This window comes from Protomyctophum bolini (genome assembly GCF_963924005.1).
Source record: "Protomyctophum bolini genome assembly, chromosome: 3".
NCBI classification, from domain to species: domain Eukaryota; kingdom Metazoa; phylum Chordata; class Actinopteri; order Myctophiformes; family Myctophidae; genus Protomyctophum; species Protomyctophum bolini.
Window position 1 is genome coordinate 35,952,862 of NC_137864.1, and position 12,818 is coordinate 35,965,679.

Sequence of the window (12,818 nt, forward strand, 5' to 3'; positions counted from 1 at the left end):
TTTGAGGATTTGAAAAAAATGACAAAATGACAAAAACGATGGGTTATAGCCCATGTTTTTTGAAATTTTGAAAAAAAAAGTTAGCCTCGTTTCTCATCATTTTGGACCATGGGCTATAGCCCATATCGTACGGCATACTATAGCGCGCCGTTTTTCATAATTTTTGAGGATTTGAAAAAAATGACAAAATGACAAAAACGATGGGTTATAGCCCATGTTTTTTGAAATTTTGAAAAAAAAAGTTAGCCTCGTTTCTCATCATTTTGGACCATGGGCTATAGCCCATATCGTACGGCATACTATAGCGCGCCGTTTTTAATCATTTTTGAGGATTTGAAAAAAATGACAAAATGACAAAAACGATGGGTTATAGCCCATGTTTTTTGAAATTTTGAAAAAAAAAGTTAGCCTCGTTTCTCATCATTTTGGACCATGGGCTATAGCCCATATCGTACGGCATACTATAGCGCGCCGTTTTTCATCATTTTTGAGGATTTGAAAAAAATGACAAAATGACAAAAACGATGGGTTATATCCCATGTTTTTTGAAATTTTGAAAAAAAAAGTTAGCCTCGTTTCTCATCATTTTGGACCATGGGCTATAGCCCATATCGTACGGCATACTATAGCGCGCCGTTTTTAATCATTTTTGAGGATTTAAAAAAAATGACAAAATGACAAAAACGATGGGTTATAGCCCATGTTTTTTGAAATTTTGAAAAAAAAAGTTAGCCTCGTTTCTCATCATTTTGGACCATGGGCTATAGCCCATATCGTACGGCATACTATAGCGCGCCGTTTTTCATCATTTTTGAGGATTTGAAAAAAATGACAAAATGACAAAAACGATGGGTTATAGCCCATGTTTTTTGAAATTTTGAAAAAAAAAGTTAGCCTCGTTTCTCATCATTTTGGACCATGGGCTATAGCCCATATCGTACGGCATACTATAGCGCGCCGTTTTTCATCATTTTTGAGGATTTGAAAAAAATGACAAAATGACAAAAACGATGGGTTATAGGCCATGTTTTTTGAAATTTTGAAAAAAAAGAGTTAGCCTCGTTTCTCATCATTTTGGACCATGGGCTATAGCCCATATCGTACGGCATACTATAGCGCGCCGTATTTCATCATTTTTGAGGATTTGAAAAAAATGACAAAATGACAAAAAACGATGGGTTATAGCCCATGTTTTTTGAAATTTTGAAAAAAAAAGTTAGCCTCGTTTCTCATCATTTTGGACCATGGGCTATAGCCCATATCGTACGGCATACTATAGCGCGCCGTTTTTCATCATTTTTGAGGATTTGAAAAAAATGACAAAATGACAAAAACGATGGGTTATAGCCCATGTTTTTTGAAATTTTGAAAAAAAAAGTTAGCCTCGTTTCTCATCATTTTGGACCATGGGCTATAGCCCATATCGTACGGCATACTATAGCGCGCCGTTTTTCATCATTTTTGAGGATTTGAAAAAAATGACAAAATTACAAAAACGATGGGTTATAGCCCATGTTTTTTGAAATTTTGAAAAAAAAGTTTGCCTCGTTTCTCATCATTTTGGACCATGGGCTATAGCCCATATCGTACGGCATACTATAGCGCGCCGTTTTTCATCATTTTTGAGGATTTGAAAAAAATGACAAAATGACAAAAACGATGGGTTATAGCCCATGTTTTTTGAAATTTTGAAAAAAAAAGTTAGCCTCGTTTCTCATCATTTTGGACCATGGGCTATAGCCCATATCGTACGGCATACTATAGCGCGCCGTTTTTCATCATTTTTGAGGATTTGAAAAAAATGACAAAATGACAAAAACGATGGGTTATAGCCCATGTTTTTTTAAATTTTGAAAAAAAAGTTAGCCTCGTTTCTCATCATTTTGGACCATGGGCTATAGCCCATATCGTACGGCATACTATAGCGCGCCGTTTTTCATCATTTTTGAGGATTTGAAAAAAATGACAAAATGACAAAAACGATGGGTTATAGCCCATGTTTTTTGAAATTTTGAAAAAAAAAGTTAGCCTCGTTTCTCATCATTTTGGACCATGGGCTATAGCCCATATCGTACGGCATACTATAGCGCGCCGTTTTTCATCATTTTTGAGGATTTGAAAAAAATGACAAAATGACAAAAACGATGGGTTATAGCCCATGTTTTTTGAAATTTTGAAAAAAAAAGTTAGCCTCGTTTCTCATCATTTTGGACCATGGGCTATAGCCCATATCATACGGCATACTATAGCGCGCCGTTTTTCATCATTTTTGAGGATTTGAAAAAAATGACAAAATGACAAAAACGATGGGTTATAGCCCATGTTTTTTGAAATTTTGAAAAAAAAAGTTAGCCTCGTTTCTCATCATTTTGGACCATGGGCTATAGCCCATATCGTACGGCATACTATAGCGCGCCGTTTTTAATCATTTTTGAGGATTTGAAAAAAATGACAAAATGACAAAAACGATGGGTTATAGCCCATGTTTTTTGAAATTTTGAAAAAAAAAGTTAGCCTCGTTTCTCATCATTTTGGACCATGGGCTATAGCCCATATCGTACGGCATACTATAGCGCGCCGTTTTTCATAATTTTTGAGGATTTAAAAAAAATGACAAAATGACAAAAACGATGGGTTATAGCCCATGTTTTTTGAAATTTTGAAAAAAAAAGTTAGCCTCGTTTCTCATCATTTTGGACCATGGGCTATAGCCCATATCGTACGGCATACTATAGCGCGCCGTTTTTAATCATTTTTGAGGATTTGAAAAAAATGACAAAATGACAAAAACGATGGGTTATAGCCCATGTTTTTTGAAATTTTGAAAAAAAAAGTTAGCCTCGTTTCTCATCATTTTGGACCATGGGCTATAGCCCATATCGTACGGCATACTATAGCGCGCCGTTTTTCATCATTTTTGAGGATTTGAAAAAAATGACAAAATGACAAAAACGATGGGTTATATCCCATGTTTTTTGAAATTTTGAAAAAAAAAGTTAGCCTCGTTTCTCATCATTTTGGACCATGGGCTATAGCCCATATCGTACGGCATACTATAGCGCGCCGTTTTTCATCATTTTTGAGGATTTAAAAAAAATGACAAAATGACAAAAACGATGGGTTATAGCCCATGTTTTTTGAAATTTTGAAAAAAAAAGTTAGCCTCGTTTCTCATCATTTTGGACCATGGGCTATAGCCCATATCGTACGGCATACTATAGCGCGCCGTTTTTCATCATTTTTGAGGATTTGAAAAAAATGACAAAATGACAAAAACGATGGGTTATAGCCCATGTTTTTTGAAATTTTGAAAAAAAAAGTTAGCCTCGTTTCTCATCATTTTGGACCATGGGCTATAGCCCATATCGTACGGCATACTATAGCGCGCCGTTTTTCATCATTTTTGAGGATTTGAAAAAAATGACAAAATTACAAAAACGATGGGTTATAGCCCATGTTTTTTGAAATTTTGAAAAAAAAGTTAGCCTCGTTTCTCATCATTTTGGACCATGGGCTATAGCCCATATCGTACGGCATACTATAGCGCGCCGTTTTTCATCATTTTTGAGGATTTGAAAAAAATGACAAAATGACAAAAACGATGGGTTATAGCCCATGTTTTTTGAAATTTTGAAAAAAAAAGTTAGCCTTGTTTCTCATCATTTTGGACCATGGGCTATAGCCCATATCGTACGGCATACTATAGCGTGCCGTTTTTCATCATTTTTGAGGATTTGAAAAAAATGACAAAATGACAAAAACGATGGGTTATAGCCCATGTTTTTTGAAATTTTGAAAAAAAAAGTTAGCCTCGTTTCTCATCATTTTGGACCATGGCCTATAGCCCATATCATACGGCATACTATAGCGCGCCGTTTTTCATCATTTTTGAGGATTTGAAAAAAATGACAAAATGACAAAAACGATGGGTTATAGCCCATGTTTTTTGAAATTTTGAAAAAAAAAGTTAGCCTCGTTTCTCATCATTTTGGACCATGGGCTATAGCCCATATCGTACGGCATACTATAGCGCGCCGTTTTTCATCATTTTTGAGGATTTGAAAAAAATGACAAAATGACAAAAACGATGGGTTATAGCCCATGTTTTTTGAAATTTTGAAAAAAAAAGTTAGCCTCGTTTCTCATCATTTTGGACCATGGGCTATAGCCCATATCGTACGGCATACTATAGCGCGCCGTTTTTCATAATTTTTGAGGATTTGAAAAAAATGACAAAATGACAAAAACGATGGGTTATAGCCCATGTTTTTTGAAATTTTGAAAAAAAAAGTTAGCCTCGTTTCTCATCATTTTGGACCATGGGCTATAGCCCATATCGTACGGCATACTATAGCGCGCCGTTTTTCATCATTTTTGAGGATTTGAAAAAAATGACAAAATGACAAAAACGATGGGTTATAGCCCATGTTTTTTGAAATTTTGAAAAAAAAAGTTAGCCTCGTTTCTCATCATTTTGGACCATGGGCTATAGCCCATATCGTACGGCATACTATAGCGCGCCGTTTTTCATCATTTTTGAGGATTTGAAAAAAATGACAAAATTACAAAAACGATGGGTTATAGCCCATGTTTTTTGAAATTTTGAAAAAAAAGTTAGCCTCGTTTCTCATCATTTTGGACCATGGGCTATAGCCCATATCGTACGGCATACTATAGCGCGCCGTTTTTCATCATTTTTGAGGATTTGAAAAAAATGACAAAATGACAAAAACGATGGGTTATAGCCCATGTTTTTTGAAATTTTGAAAAAAAAAGTTAGCCTTGTTTCTCATCATTTTGGACCATGGGCTATAGCCCATATCGTACGGCATACTATAGCGTGCCGTTTTTCATCATTTTTGAGGATTTGAAAAAAATGACAAAATGACAAAAACGATGGGTTATAGCCCATGTTTTTTGAAATTTTGAAAAAAAAAGTTAGCCTCGTTTCTCATCATTTTGGACCATGGCCTATAGCCCATATCATACGGCATACTATAGCGCGCCGTTTTTCATCATTTTTGAGGATTTGAAAAAAATGACAAAATGACAAAAACGATGGGTTATAGCCCATGTTTTTTGAAATTTTGAAAAAAAAAGTTAGCCTCGTTTCTCATCATTTTGGACCATGGGCTATAGCCCATATCGTACGGCATACTATAGCGCGCCGTTTTTCATCATTTTTGAGGATTTGAAAAAAATGACAAAATGACAAAAACGATGGGTTATAGCCCATGTTTTTTGAAATTTTGAAAAAAAAAGTTAGCCTCGTTTCTCATCATTTTGGACCATGGGCTATAGCCCATATCGTACGGCATACTATAGCGCGCCGTTTTTCATCATTTTTGAGGATTTGAAAAAAATGACAAAATTACAAAAACGATGGGTTATAGCCCATGTTTTTTGAAATTTTGAAAAAAAAGTTAGCCTCGTTTCTCATCATTTTGGACCATGGGCTATAGCCCATATCGTACGGCATACTATAGCGCGCCGTTTTTCATCATTTTTGAGGATTTGAAAAAAATGACAAAATGACAAAAACGATGGGTTATAGCCCATGTTTTTTGAAATTTTGAAAAAAAAAGTTAGCCTTGTTTCTCATCATTTTGGACCATGGGCTATAGCCCATATCGTACGGCATACTATAGCGTGCCGTTTTTCATCATTTTTGAGGATTTGAAAAAAATGACAAAATGACAAAAACGATGGGTTATAGCCCATGTTTTTTGAAATTTTGAAAAAAAAAGTTAGCCTCGTTTCTCATCATTTTGGACCATGGCCTATAGCCCATATCATACGGCATACTATAGCGCGCCGTTTTTCATCATTTTTGAGGATTTGAAAAAAATGACAAAATGACAAAAACGATGGGTTATAGCCCATGTTTTTTGAAATTTTGAAAAAAAAAGTTAGCCTCGTTTCTCATCATTTTGGACCATGGGCTATAGCCCATATCGTACGGCATACTATAGCGCGCCGTTTTTCATCATTTTTGAGGATTTGAAAAAAATGACAAAATGACAAAAACGATGGGTTATAGCCCATGTTTTTTGAAATTTTGAAAAAAAAAGTTAGCCTCGTTTCTCATCATTTTGGACCATGGGCTATAGCCCATATCGTACGGCATACTATAGCGCGCCGTTTTTCATCATTTTTGAGGATTTGAAAAAAATGACAAAATGACAAAAACGATGGGTTATAGCCCATGTTTTTTGAAATTTTGAAAAAAAAGTTAGCCTCGTTTCTCATCATTTTGGACCATGGGCTATAGCCCATATCGTACGGCATACTATAGCGCGCCGTTTTTCATCATTTTTGAGGATTTGAAAAAAATGACAAAATGACAAAAACGATGGGTTATAGCCCATGTTTTTTGAAATTTTGAAAAAAAAAGTTAGCCTCGTTTCTCATCATTTTGGACCATGGGCTATAGCCCATATCGTACGGCATACTATAGCGCGCCGTTTTTCATCATTTTTGAGGATTTGAAAAAAATGACAAAATGACAAAAACGATGGGTTATAGCCCATGTTTTTTGAAATTTTGAAAAAAAAAGTTAGCCTCGTTTCTCATCATTTTGGACCATGGGCTATAGCCCATATCGTACGGCATACTATAGCGCGCCGTTTTTCATCATTTTTGAGGATTTGAAAAAAATGACAAAATGACAAAAACGATGGGTTATAGCCCATGTTTTTTGAAATTTTGAAAAAAAAAGTTAGCCTCGTTTCTCATCATTTTGGACCATGGGCTATAGCCCATATCGTACGGCATACTATAGCGCGCCGTTTTTCATCATTTTTGAGGATTTGAAAAAAATGACAAAATGACAAAAACGATGGGTTATAGCCCATGTTTTTTGAAATTTTGAAAAAAAAAGTTAGCCTCGTTTCTCATCATTTTGGACCATGGGCTATAGCCCATATCGTACGGCATACTATAGCGCGCCGTTTTTCATCATTTTTGAGGATTTGAAAAAAATGACAAAATGACAAAAACGATGGGTTATAGCCCATGTTTTTTGAAATTTTGAAAAAAAAAGTTAGCCTCGTTTCTCATCATTTTGGACCATGGGCTATAGCCCATATCGTACGGCATACTATAGCGCGCCGTTTTTCATCATTTTTGAGGATTTGAAAAAAATGACAAAATGACAAAAACGATGGGTTATAGCCCATGTTTTTTGAAATTTTGAAAAAAAAATTAGCCTCGTTTCTCATCATTTTGGACCATGGGCTATAGCCCATATCGTACGGCATACTATAGCGCGCCGTTTTTCATCATTTTTGAGGATTTGAAACAAATGACAAAATGACAAAAACGATGGGTTATAGCCCATGTTTTTTGAAATTTTGAAAAAAAAAGTTAGCCTAGTTTCTCATCATTTTGGACCATGGGCTATAGCCCATATCGTACGGCATACTATAGCGCGCCGTTTTTCATCATTTTTGAGGATTTGAAAAAAATGACAAAATGACAAAAACGATGGGTTATAGCCCATGTTTTTTGAAATTTTGAAAAAAAAAGTTAGCCTCGTTTCTCATCATTTTGGACCATGGGCTATAGCCCATATCGTACGGCATACTATAGCGCGCCGTTTTTCATCATTTTTGAGGATTTGAAAAAAATGACAAAATTACAAAAACGATGGGTTATAGCCCATGTTTTTTGAAATTTTGAAAAAAAAGTTAGCCTCGTTTCTCATCATTTTGGACCATGGGCTATAGCCCATATCGTACGGCATACTATAGCGCGCCGTTTTTAATCATTTTTGAGGATTTGAAAAAAATGACAAAAACGATGGGTTATAGCCCATGTTTTTTGAAATTTTGAAAAAAAAAGTTAGCCTCGTTTCTCATCATTTTGGACCATGGGCTATAGCCCATATCGAACGGCATACTATAGCGCGCCGTTTTTCATAATTTTTGAGGATTTGAAAAAAATGACAAAATGACAAAAACGATGGGTTATAGCCCATGTTTTTTGAAATTTTGAAAAAAAAGTTAGCCTCGTTTCTCATCATTTTGGACCATGGGCTATAGCCCATATCGTACGGCATACTATAGCGCGCCGTTTTTCATCATTTTTGAGGATTTGAAAAAAATGACAAAATGACAAAAACGATGGGTTATAGCCCATGTTTTTTGAAATTTTGAAAAAAAAGTTAGCCTCGTTTCTCATCATTTTGGACCATGGGCTATAGCCCATATCGTACGGCATACTATAGCGCGCCGTTTTTCATCATTTTTGAGGATTTGAAAAAAATGACAAAATGACAAAAACGACGGGTTATAGCCCATGTTTTTTGAAATTTTGAAAAAAAAAGTTAGCCTCGTTTCTCATCATTTTGGACCATGGGCTATAGCCCATATCGTACGGCATACTATAGCGCGCCGTTTTTCATCATTTTTGAGGATTTGAAAAAAATGACAATGACAAAAACGATGGGTTATAGCCCATGTTTTTTGAAATTTTGAAAAAAAAAGTTAGCCTCGTTTCTCATCATTTTGGACCATGGGCTATAGCCCATATCGTACGGCATACTATAGCGCGCCGTTTTTCATCATTTTTGAGGATTTGAAAAAAATGACAAAATGACAAAAACGATGGGTTATAGCCCATGTTTTTTGAAATTTTGAAAAAAAAAGTTAGCCTCGTTTCTCATCATTTTGGACCATGGGCTATAGCCCATATCGTACGGCATACTATAGCGCGCCGTTTTTCATCATTTTTGAGGATTTGAAAAAAATGACAAAAACGATGGGTTATAGCCCATGTTTTTTGAAAAAAAAAGTTAGCCTCGTTTCTCATCATTTTGGACCATGGGCTATAGCCCATATCGTACGGCATACTATAGCGCGCCGTTTTTCATCATTTTTGAGGATTTGAAAAAAATGACAAAATGACAAAAACGATGGGTTATAGCCCATGTTTTTTGAAATTTTGAAAAAAAAAGTTAGCCTCGTTTCTCATCATTTTGGACTGTGGGCTATAGCCCATATCGTACGGCATACTATAGCGCGCACAATGAGCAGAAAATGAACCATGTAAATACAACAAATTGAGGGCACCGCAGGGAGTTGAACCCCATTCTGGTAAACCAGGAGTACCACACCAGTGCCATAGTTTTTTGTTTTATAATTTACAGGTCCAAAATCAGTCATTAGTTTAAATTTTGCTAAATATGTTTAACTTACTCTTGCCGACCTCCTGCGGCAAGATAATAAAAAGATAGCCTAAACACTCAATTTGAATGATAGCCATGATTATGTCTTTATACAATTGAAAGAAGACTCACACCACAAACACATTAAGGAAAACTCCTCAGACATAAACTAAGACATTTATTTTGTCATGCTCATAAAGTGCTGCAAAGTGCTACAAGTGAAAAGTGCAGCAGAAAACGTTTGGGTCATAGGCCCATCGTCGATGCCTCGCCTACTGACCGGCATGGATGATGAAGTTTTAGCTGTGCAAATGGAAGCATAAATAAATCACATCAATACACACCACATAATGTGATGTTAACTGACGCGATGAAGCTTCACTCGCACATTATAAAAGACATACATCACATCAACCAACATCACATACCTAGCCCTAACCCTACCCTATGTACATTATGTGATGTAGGAGGACATGATGAAGCCTTACTCACAAATGTGAAATGAGACAAGACATAAACACACATCACATACCGGGCCTGTGTTCATAGGTGATGTGGGCTTACATAATGAAGCTTTACTCACAAATTAGATCTGATAATATAGCACCAACAATGGTCTTATGACCTAGATGTTTGCTGCTGCACTTTTCACTTTAAGAACTTTGAGCACTTTATGAACATGAACAAAATAGATTTTCTTGGTCTCTGCCCAAGCAGTTGGCCTTAAGTTTCCGTGGCACAAGTTTGTCTATCTAGTTGTCCCATGTAGGAAACATGGGGCAAAATGTACAATTTATGCCATTTGTGGACGATTGACATAAATGATACGAGGTAGCAGCATTCTTTGCGCCCCAGTATTTGTCAGCAATACTACGAACATTAGTACACAACATACAACAGCAATAAACACAATTCGTATGGCGCAATGCCAACAGAGGAGAATAACAAGCTATCCGCAATTGCTGTGAAATATCACCTTTAAAAAACACATGAATGCACATCACATATCGGCCTGTGTTAATATCTGATGTGAACTGACGTGTTGACGCTTTACTGGTAAATTACATGAAACAGCTTCAAGTGAGAAACTGTACACGAGACATGACCCGAGTCACACATACACTAGTGAAGAACTAGTGTCATAGATAGGAAAGAAAGAAATTAGAAATTACAATACAATAAAGCAAAATGCGATTAAAAACTGACCACAAAAAAATAACTTTATTAAAGCAAAGAATAGAAGAGAGAAAAGATGAAGGTTGGGTAGAAACCTTGTACATCCAAAACAGTTACTTTTCTGGACTAAAAAACTACTGTGATCCAATATTATTAATATAATAATCTGTGTTCCAATGTTATTATTTAGTCACAAGCTCTTGCCGATACTTCACTGGTTCAATATATTAGAAAAACAGAATACTACATAATGTTAAATATTCAATAATGCATTTGCCTCGTGAGATTGGCCATTTGCTACTTGTGTGCGACACTGTAGCATGACCAAGTAAGGAAATTTATTTACTAAAGATTGAACTATGGCGATACAAGGTTTCTGCCCAACAGTCAAGGATAATAAACTACGCTCACTTACCTTCAATATCAGCACTAAACAAAACACACCAACCAAGGAAACAAATGACACAGCGGCCATCATTTGCTTCCTCTTGTTAGTTTGCACAGACCTACAGCATAGTAAGCTGTAAACACAGTGTTAAGGGGCTACATGCTACCATAATGACGCAAGACATAAATAACATACCTCCACATCACATTTGTACACACATAAAACACTAGTGAAGAACTAGGGCAATAGATAGGCAAGAAGAAATAAATAACCTAAATAAAGCAAAATGCGATTAAAAACTATGACAACAAAAAATAAATAACTTTATTAAATCCAAAGAATAGAGAAGAGAAAGGAGACACAAGAGAACATACATATGTGATGTGGATGTGGACAGACTTTACCTGTTAATTATGTTAAACGATAAATAAATCACATGCCTCAACAAACATCACATAACGGTGATGTGGACTGGCATTATACACACAAATTAAGTGAAACTATACATGGCGCGAAAGACAACCTACGGTATGGTAGCATGTAGCCCACTTAAACAAGCAGCAGGAATCAGACGGTTAACTAACCTTCACTGCTAACAGCAGCCAGCAGTGGCAACAGCATAGAGTTCACCCAGCAGTGGCAACAGCATAGAGTTCACACCTCCAGTCAGCTTCACTTTCTGAAATGGCAGGGGGAAAGAAAATTAGTTGTCGGCCTACAGGATGACATTTTGGAAGTCATAAAAGTCACTGACAGGGCTGTGTCACCTTTATTACACACAGTCCAGAGCTATAATCTGCCTTGTGCAACCATTTATTTTATGAAGACAGCCCTAGTTTCTACTACAGCCACATGTAATCCAGGTACATACCATGTGGGGCCTTCCGTCGCTCGGTTGAAGATGGCCGGTATTAATAGAGCCGCGTAGGTTGTATGGCACAATACGTCCCGAGCACCGTACGCCTCGTAATCTCAGGGAGCGTTCGTTGACACCGTTATTCGTTTCAGCCCAGCCGAGTAGACACTCTATTACCAATACCAGCCATCTCCTGATGACTGCAGCCAAGGTCACCGCATGACACCAAGGTCACATGATCAACCTGTAAGACACAAACATACACCAACATTACTCTTTATCCAGATTTTATACATTGTAGAAAATACGTCTTTAGGAAATTCTTGCATTTTTCTTTTGCAACCAGATCTTATTTTAATGATGTTTGGGAGACAAAAAACATTTTCCTGGGGTTTTTATGCGTTTAGATATTTTAGTATTTCAAAGAGTCCATGATGTCATGGACACTGGGCTCACTTCCTTCCTGGACTGTTGTCTCAGCAAGACAGCCCTCCCCTATCCACAAGGAGGAGCAGTGGACCAAAGCATTGTGGGAATTGTAGTTCAGGAAGGAAGTGAGCCAGGTGTCCATGACATCATGGAGTCCATAGACACTTTGAAATACTAAAATAACTAAAAACACATAAAAACCCCAGGAAAGTGTTTGTCTCAAAAATCTGGCTGCAAAAGGGGTGAAGTGGCCCTTTAAAGTTGCTCTGTATGGTAGAAATTGGCATGTAGATCTGCTACTTTTGTATGCATGTGTACGTTTGTACATTTGAGTTTTCCATCCAGCAGAGACATTTAGTTTAATCTTATGAATGTGTCTGAGCCACAGTTACAACTTGTGTTACCATGATGTACTAAAGTAAAAGGGTATGGCATCAAAATGCACTAACAAAATGCCAAATGTAGCTCATTATGCAGATATGTCCCATTTCAAATGTTTGAAAGAAAACAAATCTGAAAATAGCAGATCTACAATCTCACAATGCATTGCATCACAATGCATTGTGAGCTTGTAGATAAGCTACTTTCAAATTTCAAAATGTGGTTGTAGCCATAGTGGTAAATAACTGCAATGTAGCTAGGCTGTTTATTGTAATAATCCAAATCGACAAAGTAACTAGCAATTAAAAGTTTCCAAATAATTGTAGTGTAGTATAAAAGTAGCCTACAACATATTTTCCACAGTAGCCCAACTTCAATAAAATGTAGTGATTAACTTCCCACTGGTTTAGTTTAGCTTGTTT